Genomic DNA, 13,279 nt, shown 5'->3' with positions numbered 1-13,279 from the left:
TTGGTAGTTTCATGCTTTCTTTGTGACCTACCCAGAACTTGGTGTAGACATAGAGTGACAGTGATAGATTAATTAATTAATTCTAACTTAGAACTGAATAGATCTAAATCCAATTTCTGTCAGCTGGAGTAGGTTTATTAAATAAATAGAATCTGCTTAAATGTTGGTTTCTGGTTATTTCAAATTATAGCAACTCCTTCCAGGGTTTTCTTGTTCTTCAGTTCTTCAGGGGTGGTTTGCCCTTTCCTCCTCTGAGGCTGAGAGAGTATAACTTCCCCAGAAACATTCACAAGGTTTCCCTGGGTGAGTGGTCCTACTCACAGAGTCCTACTTCAGCACTCAAACCATTACATCATGATGGCTCTCATAATGTTGAATACTTTTTCAACAATTCATTCCATGGTCTTATTCTAGATAGGATTTGGATTAAGAGCATTGAATTAGAACTATAAAGCATGTTACAACAATATGATGTACTTGGGCAAAGTTTGTAGAGTTATTTTTTTAGATTAGAGCTTCTAGATTCACTTCTCCTAATGACTATGTTGTTAGATGCTGGGTTCTAGGAACTATCATCCATAATGAAACATTCTCAAGCTCTGGTTCAGTGCAGGGGGTGCAAAGAACTACAGGCAACAATTCTTACCAAAAATGGTGATTGAATGTTTTAAATAAATACACACAAGCAAACAAAGATGTTTACATTTTCATACGTAACAGGCTCAAAATCAACTTTTGGGTTTTTTTCCCCCATAGAAGAGTATACTTGGGTTTGGAACTAATGTTCATAGGCCAATCATCCTTCCCAGAAAAATGTTTTCAGTGAGGTGCCAAACCAGAAGCAGACTCTTTCATGCATCTTACTCCAGAATTTCATAATTTTTACACTATCCAATTGTAGTACTATGGTTCCACATGAACTTACATGACTGCATGGGCTTTGTAGTTTGAAGAGGCACCAAAACTCTTTGTCTGAGAATCTTGAATATCCCTCCCTGGACTGCAAATCCAAAAAACCCCATAGGATGAAACTATGGCAATTGATAGCACCAGAATTATATAGTGTGAAAGGGCCCTTGGTGATTTCATGTTCACCATGCCCTAAGAGTTAAAAGTCATTCCTGCTTGCACATATCCCTATTGGAACAAGCAAACCTTTTTTGTTAGTGAGAGATTTGCAACTGCTGCAGAAAATATTTTATTGGCAAAGATTCATGCAGTTCAAAATGTCTCCAATTACAGGGTTAATTTTCATTTTAAGAACTCCTCTCATGAAAAATACATATCCCTTTCCCAAAAGGTTGCTTCATGTTGCAGTAAGAGGTTCCATAGTGAAAACAATGGCCTGCAGAATTCAAACTGCAATGGAATTCATATCAAAAATATAGTATTCTGGTTGTAGAATTTTTGCCTGAACATTTTTGTAAAAACCAGTGAATATTAGCACAGTAAGTATACAGTATATCTTCCATCATATATTATGTAATCATTGCCAATGGAATAATGTAATGCTTGATAAAGATGACAGCAGTAGGAAAAGGGGATAGTGGATTGAAAACATGAACACAGATGTTTAGAAACCCTTTCTTCAAATAGTGAATAGTTCACACCTAGATTTTGGTTTGGATATATTTCTTCCATATTCAGATCAATCAATCATTTAGCAGGAGATCTTGTACAAATTGTTGTTAATGAGTGTCCGTTCGTGACCTCAGGCTGGGTTTATTTTTTTCAGAAGATAAAGTTCAAGGAATCATTGATTATTTTCCTTCCCAGAAATATGGTGATACTTGGTTTGGGGCTTGCAGTCACAAAAATGCCACAGATGAGATAACATCATATAGGGAAATGCTGCTCAAAGTGCAGATCCATGAACTGGTGCTGGTCCAAAAGCCATCTGTTGTAATGGATTTCCAGGAAAGAGAAAAACTAGTTCTACCTATTAGGTATAAATATGGTACCAGTCCTCTGTTAATTAGAAGAAGAATTAGGATAGCATGGGAATCAAAAGTGCAGGACATTCATGTCGGTGCTGGGTATCCATGAGATGCGGGAAATTTACACTAAAGAAAAGATAAAGAAAAAGATTTATATGGTTAAATGTGATCATTACAAGCATTGCACAATTTAGTACATAAACATAATGCTGCTTCTCAATACCAATGTGCAATACCAGTGGGTTGTGATCTGAGCAAGGGAGTACATCACCCAATCATTATAGAGTCAGGTTCCTGCCTTACTTGAATCACAGACCACACATTTGGGGGACTACATATTCTCATGCCCTTCCTGAAGGCTATTGAAGAGGAGCTACTAGTTTTGACTTATTCAGGGCAAAGAGGTGCTTCTAATAATGTAATATAGCTGTAATTAAACTTTCAAGGACCTCTGAACAATAAAAGCTCAACCTCCCACATTTCTGTTTATTCAAGAGTTGTGGGTTACCCATGATTGGATCTGAAAAACTATAAAACTGTTGTAACATGTACAAATAAATGAATTAATTGCCCTTCATAAAGAAGAAAGAAAGAGACCAGTGAAGTATTAGGGTATTTTCTTTTCTTCCTTCTAAGATTAACTTCTCTTCTACCATAACTCATAGCTAAACTACAGAACAGACAAAAATAGGGTGACATCATAAGATCTAACACTACTTCTTGTGGCTTCAAATCCCTGCATCACAACATCAATCTTTTCATATATAGATAAGTGAATATACAATTATCTCCAGGCATTTGTTCAACTCTTGCATTACCCCAAACTTTTTTCTTACATGTAGATCAAGCTCATTTAGCATAGGGATTTTCATTGTCTATATTTAGGTTACACATTATTTTCTCCTAATATGGCTGGAGTCTCTGGAGCAGTGAATGTTCTCTAGGTTTTATGCTCAAGGACCTTTCTAAGATGCTGAATCATGTCCCATTGCTCATTATATTATTACTGCAATTGCCCAAAGGGGGGAGAAATGTATCCTGCCTCTATGGAAGGAGCCCCTTGTAATTTGAACTACATGCTGCTGGTGGTTCCCCAATACCTTGGAGCAAGGTATATATGAGGGACTGTGTCTGTTCTGCCCATCAGTTGTATCAAAACCAGAGGCTGTTGTTATGTTTCATAGGACAACATTACCTCTCACTTTCTCAGCAAGTAATGTTCAGTACCTTTTGAGCACCCTGGAAGCCAAATCACTTCCAATTTCTGGACACCCTTTACTTGAAAAATAATAATACCTGCCTCTCCTTGTGGCTCGAGGTGGGTTACAGAATAATTAAAGCACATAAACATTGTAAAAATACCACAAATGCATGTATTAAAATGTATTTCTATAAAAGAATGGCTCATATCTCTCTTCACCTCCTCTCCCAAGTGAAAATTAGTATCCCTGACTAAAACATATCCTGCCTCAACATAATATGAACAACTTGTTGTCAATAGTACCAAATATTGGCTTGACGCAGTCTCTTCCACACATTCCTTCACAGCATTTCAGTTCATTGATGCATTGGTAGTCAGAATCACAGTTGTTTGGTGGATCAAGCATCCGGCACCTTCCAGCAACAAACGGACAAAGTCCTGGTTTCCCTTCAAGTGAAAGAAGAAAGTGTGTAATGAAAGACAACCTTTTATTGCCCCTTGTTCTAATCTGATCTTGATTTGCAAATGCTGTACTATAAAATTTTATCAATGTGATGCTGCCCACGGTGGTATAAGCCCTAGGGAATGGGAAGGTACTCTGAAATATCTCTCAGCCTTATTGTAGCATTGACATCATAACTGAAAGTATCACACCCTCCTGATGCCAATGCTGCCATCTCTGAGAGAGTGAGTGGAGAGGTTCAAGAGAAAGTCAAAGGAGAAAGTGAGAATCACAGAAAGAGAATGTGAGGGGGAAGAAGAGGAGAAGGAGAGAGCTGAAGTGGAAAAAATCCAGTATGGTGTATAGGATCAGAAAATTGGACTAACCTGGGAAATCTTCATTTAGATCTACATTGGGTCATGAAACTCTTTAAAGAACCCTGAGCTAGTCAGAACCTGTGAACCTGACCTTTAAATAATTCCCCCCTTCCCGTGAAGAAAATATTTTGAACTAAAAAAAAGTCATGAGAGAAGCTTGAAAATTACAACCCCTACTCAGAGCATCTGCTTGCCTTTCTGTCTCTCATCATAAGATTTTGACAGGAGCTTCATTAAAACAGGTTGGACAGAAAAAATATGAAGGTGAAGAAGTAAAGAGAAAGCAAGGCCCTCCATAAGCAGAGGGAAAGGGGTTCTTCTGTAGCTTGCGATACTCATTTCAGAAGAAGGTTGTCTTTGGACTTACTTCTTGGGATATATGAGCCAGATGCAGCAGGCATTGCTAAGGAAATGACAAGGAGGCTCACAAGAAGGAAGGCAGCCGGTGTCTTCATGGTTGCAGCAGGACTCAGGCACAAACACTGGAGGCTGAAGTCCACTTTATACTGATATGGATGAGTCAGGAGATGATCATCATCATCATCTCACACCCTCATGCCCAGCCGGTGCATCTCGCTAAGTGAGTTCTGTTGTGTAGTCCTTCTCATTGACATTCTTTTCTATTTCCCTCCCTCCTCCAGCCCAATTTAAGGATAAACTAGGAATGGGACATTTGTCAAACAGTTTCCACTTGTTTTGCTTTTGCCAAAAGCTGTATGAGAGGGAGGGAGAAAATCTGAACTATGACATATGTGCCAATAACAGGCACATAAGGGTTGGCTCACATTCAGAATGTGGTAGCTGATTATTATTTTTTTTACAGTAAATCATAATGTAAAAACTTGCTTTTATCTCATCCACCACTCCCCAACTCATAGACATTTGCAAAGTACCCCCCTGTCAAACCTACTAATAAATTATCCTCTACCTAATTGTCTAATCTTATTAATAATAGTCATATTTTCCCCTAGTCATTTATCCAAAAGATCACTTGATGTAAGAGTGGTTTAAAGCTGCTATTATTTTGTCATATATAAACTGTTTCCATACAATCTCAAACAAATTTTCTTTTATTTCTCCTCTCTCTAATTTTAAATTGTTTCAGATAAAACAATTTATTTCAAACCAAGTGTAAAATCTTTTCCTCATGCCATAGTCTCATTGCATCTTTTTCACATAATTTTTGCTGCATTTCTCATATGATTTTATTACCCTTATTTACTTGAGCCTAATGTTCCATCAAATCTAATGTGCACCTCAATTTTCAAAATCCTGAAACCAAGAACATTATTAGCTCCCAAATGTAACGTGCAGAAGCAAAATGTGCACTCTTTGGATTTTGGCCAAAATTGTGCGCATTACATTAGCTGCCTGCTTAGAACTCCTTCTTTGAAAACAAAAGTATTGGAAGACCAAAACTTTCAGCTATGGAAAAGAAAACCTGGGGTGCATCTATGCTGTAGAATGAATCCCTTTTAACTACCCTAACTCAATGCTATGGAGTCATAGGGGCTGTAGTTTGGGATCATGGGGGCTACCAAAGAGCATTGTAAAGCATTGAAGTATGGCAATTAAATTAGAGATGACATCCCTCAAATAGGAGCTCCAGGTGCTCCAGCTTCCCCTTTTGTTAAGGCTCAGTACTAAGATTACCCTATTATATGGATCAAATGCACACCTTAATTTTGGGAAGGTAATATAGCCCAAAAAGGTGAGCATTAGATTTGAGTAAATATGGTATGTTATTATGCAATCGCTGAACTGCTTAACTGGCTGACCGAAAGTTGGGTGGTTCGAATCCGGGGAGCAGGGTGCACTCCCGCTGTTAGCACCAGCTTTTGCCAACTTAGCAGTTTGTAAACATTCAAATGTGAGTAGATCAATAGGTACTGCTCTGGCAAGAAGGTAACGGCACTCCATGCAGTCATGCAAGCCACGTGACCTTGGAGGTGTCTACGGACAACACCATCTCTTCAGCTTAGAAATGGAGATGAGCACCAACCCTCAGAGTCAGACATGACTAGTCTTAATATCAAGATGAAACCTTTACCTATTATGCAATCATCAGTGTCAGAGATAATGTAGATTACTAAGGTTTAGTTCCATACTAAACTATATGTGTCAACAGTGTATGTGTCCATTGGATCTGGCTGGAACTAATACCTGGGTTTACCACAGTGTTTAAGTAGTGATTAGGGATTCACATTTTGGTTCTGAATAATCTTTGCTTCCTTATGTTGTTTACCCACTGTTCATCTACTTATATATTTCATTTCTTTTGCCCATTTCCATTTCATAACTTTTAAACTGCACATCTGTAGGAATAACAACTACATGTAGTATTCAAGGAAAAAGAAGGCCAAGTCATTAGAGGACTACATTCTTTAAGGAATGTTTATTGTATATAATTAGACCGAATTTGGGTGGAATAGCGCAATAACGGACAAAGAATTCCTATCCAAAATATTTCAGTTCTGTTTCCACCTTTAGAAAAATGACAAGCCACAACAAGTCCTTGTTCTGCATCTGGTCCACAGCAAGTTGTATGATGAAGAAAAGGAATTCTGTAAATACAGTTAAAAAAAAAAAGGGGGGGGGATATTATTTTCTAGTAATTATCTTTTTGCTTTGAAGAATCACATGGTTTTAATATAAATTATATCTCATCATAGAGGTTCTATATGAATTGGGTTGGATAATAAAAAAATTTATGTAAAGTAAGGATTAATCATTCAGTCAAGGTTTACAAGATTCAACTAGTAAGCATGCCAATATCGATGTTTATGACACACCTAGCCTTTGTAGGTATAATTAAATTATAAGTACATTTGCATTTAACAGCAATCGCCAGATGGAGAATTAACTTCTGACCTATCTAAGAGCAGGAAGCAGAAACTGGAAGTGGGCATGGCTGGTGAGCATTTGAGATGCAGGGCACAGGAAGGTGAAAAGAAAAATGGCTTTATCTATGAATAACCATTGTTTAATGGATATGAGCATTCAGGGTGTATGTTAATGCAAGCTGAGCTCAAGGAGAGCTTGTCCAGTCCCTTTCCTTATATTGATGCTGCTGTGCAATCGCATAGTCGTTTCCGACTCTTCGTGACCTCATGGACTAGTCCACACCAGAGCTCCCTGTTGGCCGTCACCGGCCCCAGTTCCTTCAAGGTCAAGCCAATCACTTCAAGGAGACAGTCCATCCATCTTGCCCTCGGTCGGCCTCTCTTCCTTTTTCCTTCCATTTTCCCCAGCATCGTGATCTTTTCCAAGCTTTCCTGTCTCCTCGTGATGTGGCCAAAATACTTCAGCTTTCCCTCTAATATCCTTCCCTCCAGTGAGCAGCCGGGCATTATTTCCTGGAGGATGGACTGGTTGGATCTTCTTGTGGTCCAAGGCACTCTCAGGATTTTCCTCCAGCACCAAAGTTCAAAAGTGTCTATCTTCCTTCGTTCAGCCTTCCTTATGGTCCAGCTCTCGCATCCATAGGTTACTATGGGGAATACCATTGTTTTGACTATGCGGACCTTCGTTGCCAGTGTGATGTCTCTGCTTTTCACTATTTTATCAAGATTGGCCATTGCTCTCCTCCCAAGAAGTAAACGTCTTCTGATTTCCTGACTGCAGTCTGGATCTGCAGTGATCTTCGCGCCTAGAAATATAAAGTCTGTCACTGCCTCCACGTTTTCTCCTTCTATTTGCCAGTTATCAATAAGTGTAGTTGCCATGATCTTGGTTTTCTTGACGTTTAACTGCAACCCAGCTTTTGCACTTTCTTCTTTCACCTTGGTGATAAGGCTCCTCAGCTTCCTTAGACTACTTACATCATAAATATCAGCTTTAGATCTGTGGTGAGAAAGGGAAGGACTAAGTGATTCTTTACATCTGCCATCTCACTTCACAGAACTTCAGAGGATCTAATTAACAAATGAACAACACCCAAACTTAAAAGTCACAATTAATTTGAATCTGAGAAGGCATGATTTCCCTCACACACCCACCAAGAGCCATATGCTTTATTCAGATCGCTCATGGAAAACTTAAGTACGTGGTACAGCTGATGTTCTCCTTTATCTGCATGTGGCTCAGGTGAATGATGTGCAGACTAGATATAATAAATCAGTCAGCTCTATTCCCACAGAAGTAAGTGCTATGCCAACTCATTCTCATTTAAGATGGCCTGTACAAGCTGGGCAGTACTTCTTCACTCATCTTCCTTTCAAGTTGTGGTGGAAAAAACCCCACACATTAGATTATGGAATGTGGGGCAATCACTTTTCAATGGAACATAAGGGTCCAGCAAATATGACTAAGATAGAGCAGCATGGGATTTAGAGTGTGTTTGCACATATTTTTGTTGTTTTGATTTATGGTGATATTTATTATTATTTTATTATGACATAGCAAACAAGATAGATACGCTGGATTTCGTATCACAAAATCACAAGTCGAACACTTCCCAAGTGTCTAGGACTGTGTGATGTATTTTCGGAAGATGCGTGCAGATCCCAGTAGGGTGGCCTTTTGCAGTTGGCAGATCGTGATTTTGTCAATGTCTATTGTTTCCAAATGCCAGCTGAGATCTTTTGGCACGGCACCCAATGTGCCGATCATCACTGGGACCACCTGGACTGGTTTCTGCCAGAGTCTCTGAAGTTCAATCTTGAGGTCCTGATAGCGTCTGAGTTTTTCCTGTTGTTTTTCGTCAATGCGACTGTCACCTGGGATGGCGACATCAATGATCCAAACCTTTTTCCTTTCCACAACTGTGATGTCTGGTGTGTTGTGTTCCAGAACTTTGTCAGTCTGGATTCGGAAGTCCCACAGTATCTTTGCGTGCTCATTTTCCAATACTTTTGCAGGTTTGTGATCCCACCAGTTCTTTGCTGCTGGCAGGTGGTACTTGAGGCATAAGTTCCAATGAATCATTTGGGCCACATAGTTGTGCCTCTGTTTGTAGTCTGTCTGTGCAATTTTCTTACAGCAGCTGAGGATATGATCAATGGTTTCGTCAGTTTCCTTGCACAGTCTGCATTTTGGGTCATCAGCTGATTTTTCGATCTTGGCCTTAATTGCATTTGTCCTGATGGCTTGCTCCTGGGCTGCAAGGATCAGGCCTTCTGTCTCCTTCTTCAGGGTCCCATTCGTGAGCCAGAGCCAGGTCTTCTCCTTATCAGCTTTTCCTTCAATTTTGTCAAGGAACTTTCCATGCAATGTTTTGTTGTGCCAGCTGTCAGCTCTAGTTTGTAGTGTGGTTTTCTTGTACTGGTTTTTTGTCTGCTGTGCTTTGAGGAGTTTCTGATTTTTGACTTCAATCAAAGCAGGTTCTTCACTTTGCTTTACATATTCTGCCAGGGCATGTTCATCTTCTTTGACTGCTTGTTTTACTTGTAAGAGTCCTCTACCCCCTGATCTTCTAGGCAGATATAGCCGGTCAACATCACTGCGAGGGTGCAGTGAATGATGAATGGTCATGAGTTTTCTTGTTTTTCTGTCCAAATTGTCCAGTTCCATCTGTGTCCAGTTTATGATGCCAGCAGTATATCTTATGACAGGTATGGCCCAGGTGTTTATGGCCTTGATGGTGTTGCCTCCATTGAGCTTGCTTTTGAGAATTTTTCTGACCCTTTGTGTGTATTCTTTACTGACCACAGTCTTCACATGTTCATGCTTGATGTTGTTCAGCTGTAATATGCCCAGATATTTATAGGCCTCTGGCTGGTGACACTTTATTGTTTGGCCATTAGGCATATTTATGCCCTCACTTTCAATGATTTTTCCCTTCTTCAATGCCACTGTCGAACATTTGTCCAAGCCAAACTTTTCCCCTCGTGGGAATTCAAACCAGGGTGTAGAGAAATGCTTGATTATAGTGTAAATTTTAAATATGATTGTTGGTGTTGAAACATTACCTACCTTACAGGTGTGCGAACAGCCATTTTGTGATTCTTAGAAAGTAGAACCGGGGAGGAGCTAATTTACATAGGGGAGACCTGATTGGTCATATGTAAATGAGCAGGTGCCAGAATTTGAAAGGGGAGAGAGCCAAGAATGGCAGTTGGGGGGGAAAACAAACATTCTAAAGTCAGTTAGGACAGGGGAGAGCTAACTGCTAGGTCATGAAAGTTAGTTGTCAGTGAATATAGATCAGGGAATATGTTAACAAAAGGTATTTGAAGAAATAGTATAATAAGTTGAAAACAGATGAGAGTCTGCTCCTGCATAGTAAACAAGTGAATCTTTCTGTGTATAAAGATTTGTATGAAAATACAGCTTTCCTTCTGTAACGATGAAGGGGCAAGGATGTAAAAGATGTAAAAATACTCCTCTTAATCCAAAGTCAAATGCAGGAGGCCCCAACAATGAAACATTGTTATTCAACCAAGAAAGCAATATACAAATGTAACCAACACGCTTTTGTTGCAAGATCTTAATAAATAGTTACTGTTTCGTTCTGTATGAAGACTGTGTCTCTAAAACACTGAATCAGATTTAAAGAGTCCAAGAAGATCCCTGCAATCTTGGATTAGGAACAGGTGTTGAAGGGGCAAAAGATGTAAAAATATGTAAAAAAAACTCCTCTTAATCCAAAGTCAAAAGCAGGAGGCCCCTTTTCTGTGGAGAGGGCGAGGAAGGACACCACGAAAGTTGGATCTTCAAACTGCAAAGAACTATTTATTGTGAGCTTAGCAATAATGACAAATAGCATACAGGAATGAATTCAAAGGTTTTGTCGCCCTTTCAAAGTGGTTGCAAGGGTTTTTATCACTTCTACAGAAAATAGTAAGCATATCCTTATTGACTTACAAAGATCATTTACCCCATTCATCTAATGTTGGCTGCATCACAAGCATCTTAACCATCATGCAATTCCATTGGTTTTCTATGCTGTAACAACATGTGACTCTTTAGACAATAGTGCTTTAATGTTATTGACCCTGATCTCAGTACCACCTTATCTTCCTCTTGTTGCAAGTATAGGTTTGAAACAGTATGGGAATCTGAGGGAGTAGTGGGTAACCGGTTCTGACTTGATGTATTGTTATTATTGAAAGTAACTTCTTTTTCTCTGGAACAACTCTTTTTCCAAACATCAGCATTTTCTCTCAAATGTAAGCTTTTCTCAAACATAGGTCTTTTGCAACTTAGGTCAATCAAAACATATGGGACTTAGAGACATTGGAAGTATCTTTGAAAATTCTCTTTTTAAACCCACATCCCCCTCAGTTCCAGGCTCAGTTCCAAATTGGTGACAGAGGTGGGATATAAAGGAAAAGATTTTCCCCCCTGTCTGAAGGAACCTTTGTGAAGTGGCTTCACACGGGTTAAATTGCTAAGCTGCTGAACTTGCTGAGCAAAGGCATCGGCAGTTTGAATCTGAGGAGCGGAGTGAACTCCCGCTGTTAGCCCCAGCTTCTGCCAGCCTAGCAGTTCGAAAACATGCCAATGTGAGTAGATCAATAGGTATTGCTACGGTGAGATAACTGCACTCCATGCAGTCATGCCGGCCACAAGACCTTGGAGGCATCTCTAGACAACACTGGCTCTTTGACTTAGAAATTGAGATGAGCACCAAGCGCCGGAGTTGGACACAACTTAATGTCAGGGGAAAACCTTTACCTTACCAATCCTACACTCTAGTGTGTGGTAAAAACAGATTAAAATATAATAAATGTACTTTGTCCTGTTCCATTATCCAGATGGACTCCAAAAGGGAGCCTAGATAGAGGAGGACAGTCCATTTCAAAGGGGGGAGTTGAAGGAGTAAAACCATTTTTCCCATTTTTGTTGGTTATCCCCCCCCCCCACACACACACACACAGACATTTTCCATGTCATAAATGAGGGTTGTTTTGACAATGGTGACAGGGGTGGGGGGAATAATAGGAAAACAGGGGAAAATGGTTTTACTCCGTCAACTCCCCTCCACAAATGGATTATCCTTCTCTATCTAGGACCCCTTTTGGGGCCCACCCATATAATGGAACAGTACCATACGCTTATAATAGTCTTTAAAACTAACCCCCCCCCCAATCCCACCCACACTTCCCCAGCAGCCTGCCCTTTATCCTTCCCCAAATGCCTGCTGGCAAAAGAAGGTCTTGACCTGCCTGAGGAAAGCCATCTTGGTCTCTCTTGGGAAGGAGCCCCACAGCCTGGGAGCAACCACCAAAAAGGCCCTCTCCCATGTTCTCCCAAATGCACTTGAGTGGGTAATAGGGCACTACAGGGCTTTCTTAGCAGATTTGTTCAGAGACAGTGTCACTTCCCCAGAATCACCCATTGTGCTCCCACAGCAAAGCCTCTCCTCCCTCAAGTCTAGTCCAACACTCAGACCATTACATCATGCCAGTTCTTATATACACAAGCAAAACAAAGTCAGAGAGTCTTCAAAGTACCTCATTACGCATCCAGACAGTGCTTTGAACAGCAATATTCACAGCACTTCTTTTTTTCCTTGGCAAGGAGAATCATTTATGCATTCGTCAGGAAGACGAACAGTGTATTTATAATGATCTTTTGGACACCGTCCAGGTTTTTCTGCAAATAGAAAAGTCCATAACCCAGCATGGTGAAATCTCATTCTAACTTAAGATTGTCATTCTGATTCAGCATGGCCAGGGGCAGTATCTTTTTACATTGTTTAAATATTTCCAATCCCCTGCATTTGATGTTTCATCCAACATATAAAGCCAAAATGTTTTCATAACTGCATTTCCTTAAAGGCTATTTTGGGGGGAAAGTGATATACAGGTAGTCCCCGAATTAGAAAACCTTAGTCCATAGTTTCCTAATTAGTAGTTTCCTAATATTCACACTTGCCTTTCGTACTATAATCATTACACAAAATTCAGAACTTTCCCTGTGGTCCAAAAGCACTGTCCTGCTCTATTTATTTCACCATCCAAGAATATTTATTCTCCCAAGGCTTGTGGACGCAGGCGCAGTTCGCCGGCCAATCTGCGCTTGCGTCCAGAAGCCTTGGGCGAAATGGGCGATCGCCCAGTTCTCCCAAGGCTTATGGACGCAGGCACAGTTCGCCGGCCGATCTGCGCTTGCGTCCAGCATCTTCAGCGCTGTGCAGTTTGGTGCGGGCGTGAGCGATTGAAGCCCCGAGCTAACAGCGGCGGCATCGGCGGCGCTATGGGGGAGCTGTCGACGCCTCGACAGCGCCCCTCTCGGCGTGCGCCCGAAGCGGCCGCTTCAGAGGCCTCTACGTTCAACCGGCCCTGACTACAAGGCAAATGTGGACAAGTTATACTCTCTCAGACTCGAAGGAAAGCAGTGACAAAAACCCCTCTGAATAGTCTTGTAATGAAAACTC

The 13,279-nt window shown here is 40.5% G+C and overlaps 1 protein-coding gene across 1 annotated transcript in view; it reads right to left on the bottom strand.

Annotated features, from left to right (window-relative positions):
* Positions 1–1,182: 1,182 nt before the first annotated feature.
* Positions 1,183–13,279, bottom strand: part of LOC107982814 (waprin-Enh1-like) — a 38,995-nt gene continuing 26,898 nt past the window's right edge. Inside the window, exons 6-8 of the mRNA XM_062979781.1 lie at positions 4,325–6,521; positions 3,442–3,585; positions 1,183–2,063 (exon numbers count right to left, since the gene is read on the bottom strand). The gene's annotated coding sequence lies outside the window, so the exon portion shown is untranslated. The remainder of the gene's footprint in view (positions 2,064–3,441; positions 3,586–4,324; positions 6,522–13,279) is intronic.

The sequence above is a fragment of the Anolis carolinensis genome, chromosome 4 (genome assembly GCF_035594765.1).
Source record: "Anolis carolinensis isolate JA03-04 chromosome 4, rAnoCar3.1.pri, whole genome shotgun sequence".
Classification (NCBI taxonomy): domain Eukaryota; kingdom Metazoa; phylum Chordata; class Lepidosauria; order Squamata; family Dactyloidae; genus Anolis; species Anolis carolinensis.
This window is presented reverse-complemented; position numbering and strand designations above follow the sequence as displayed.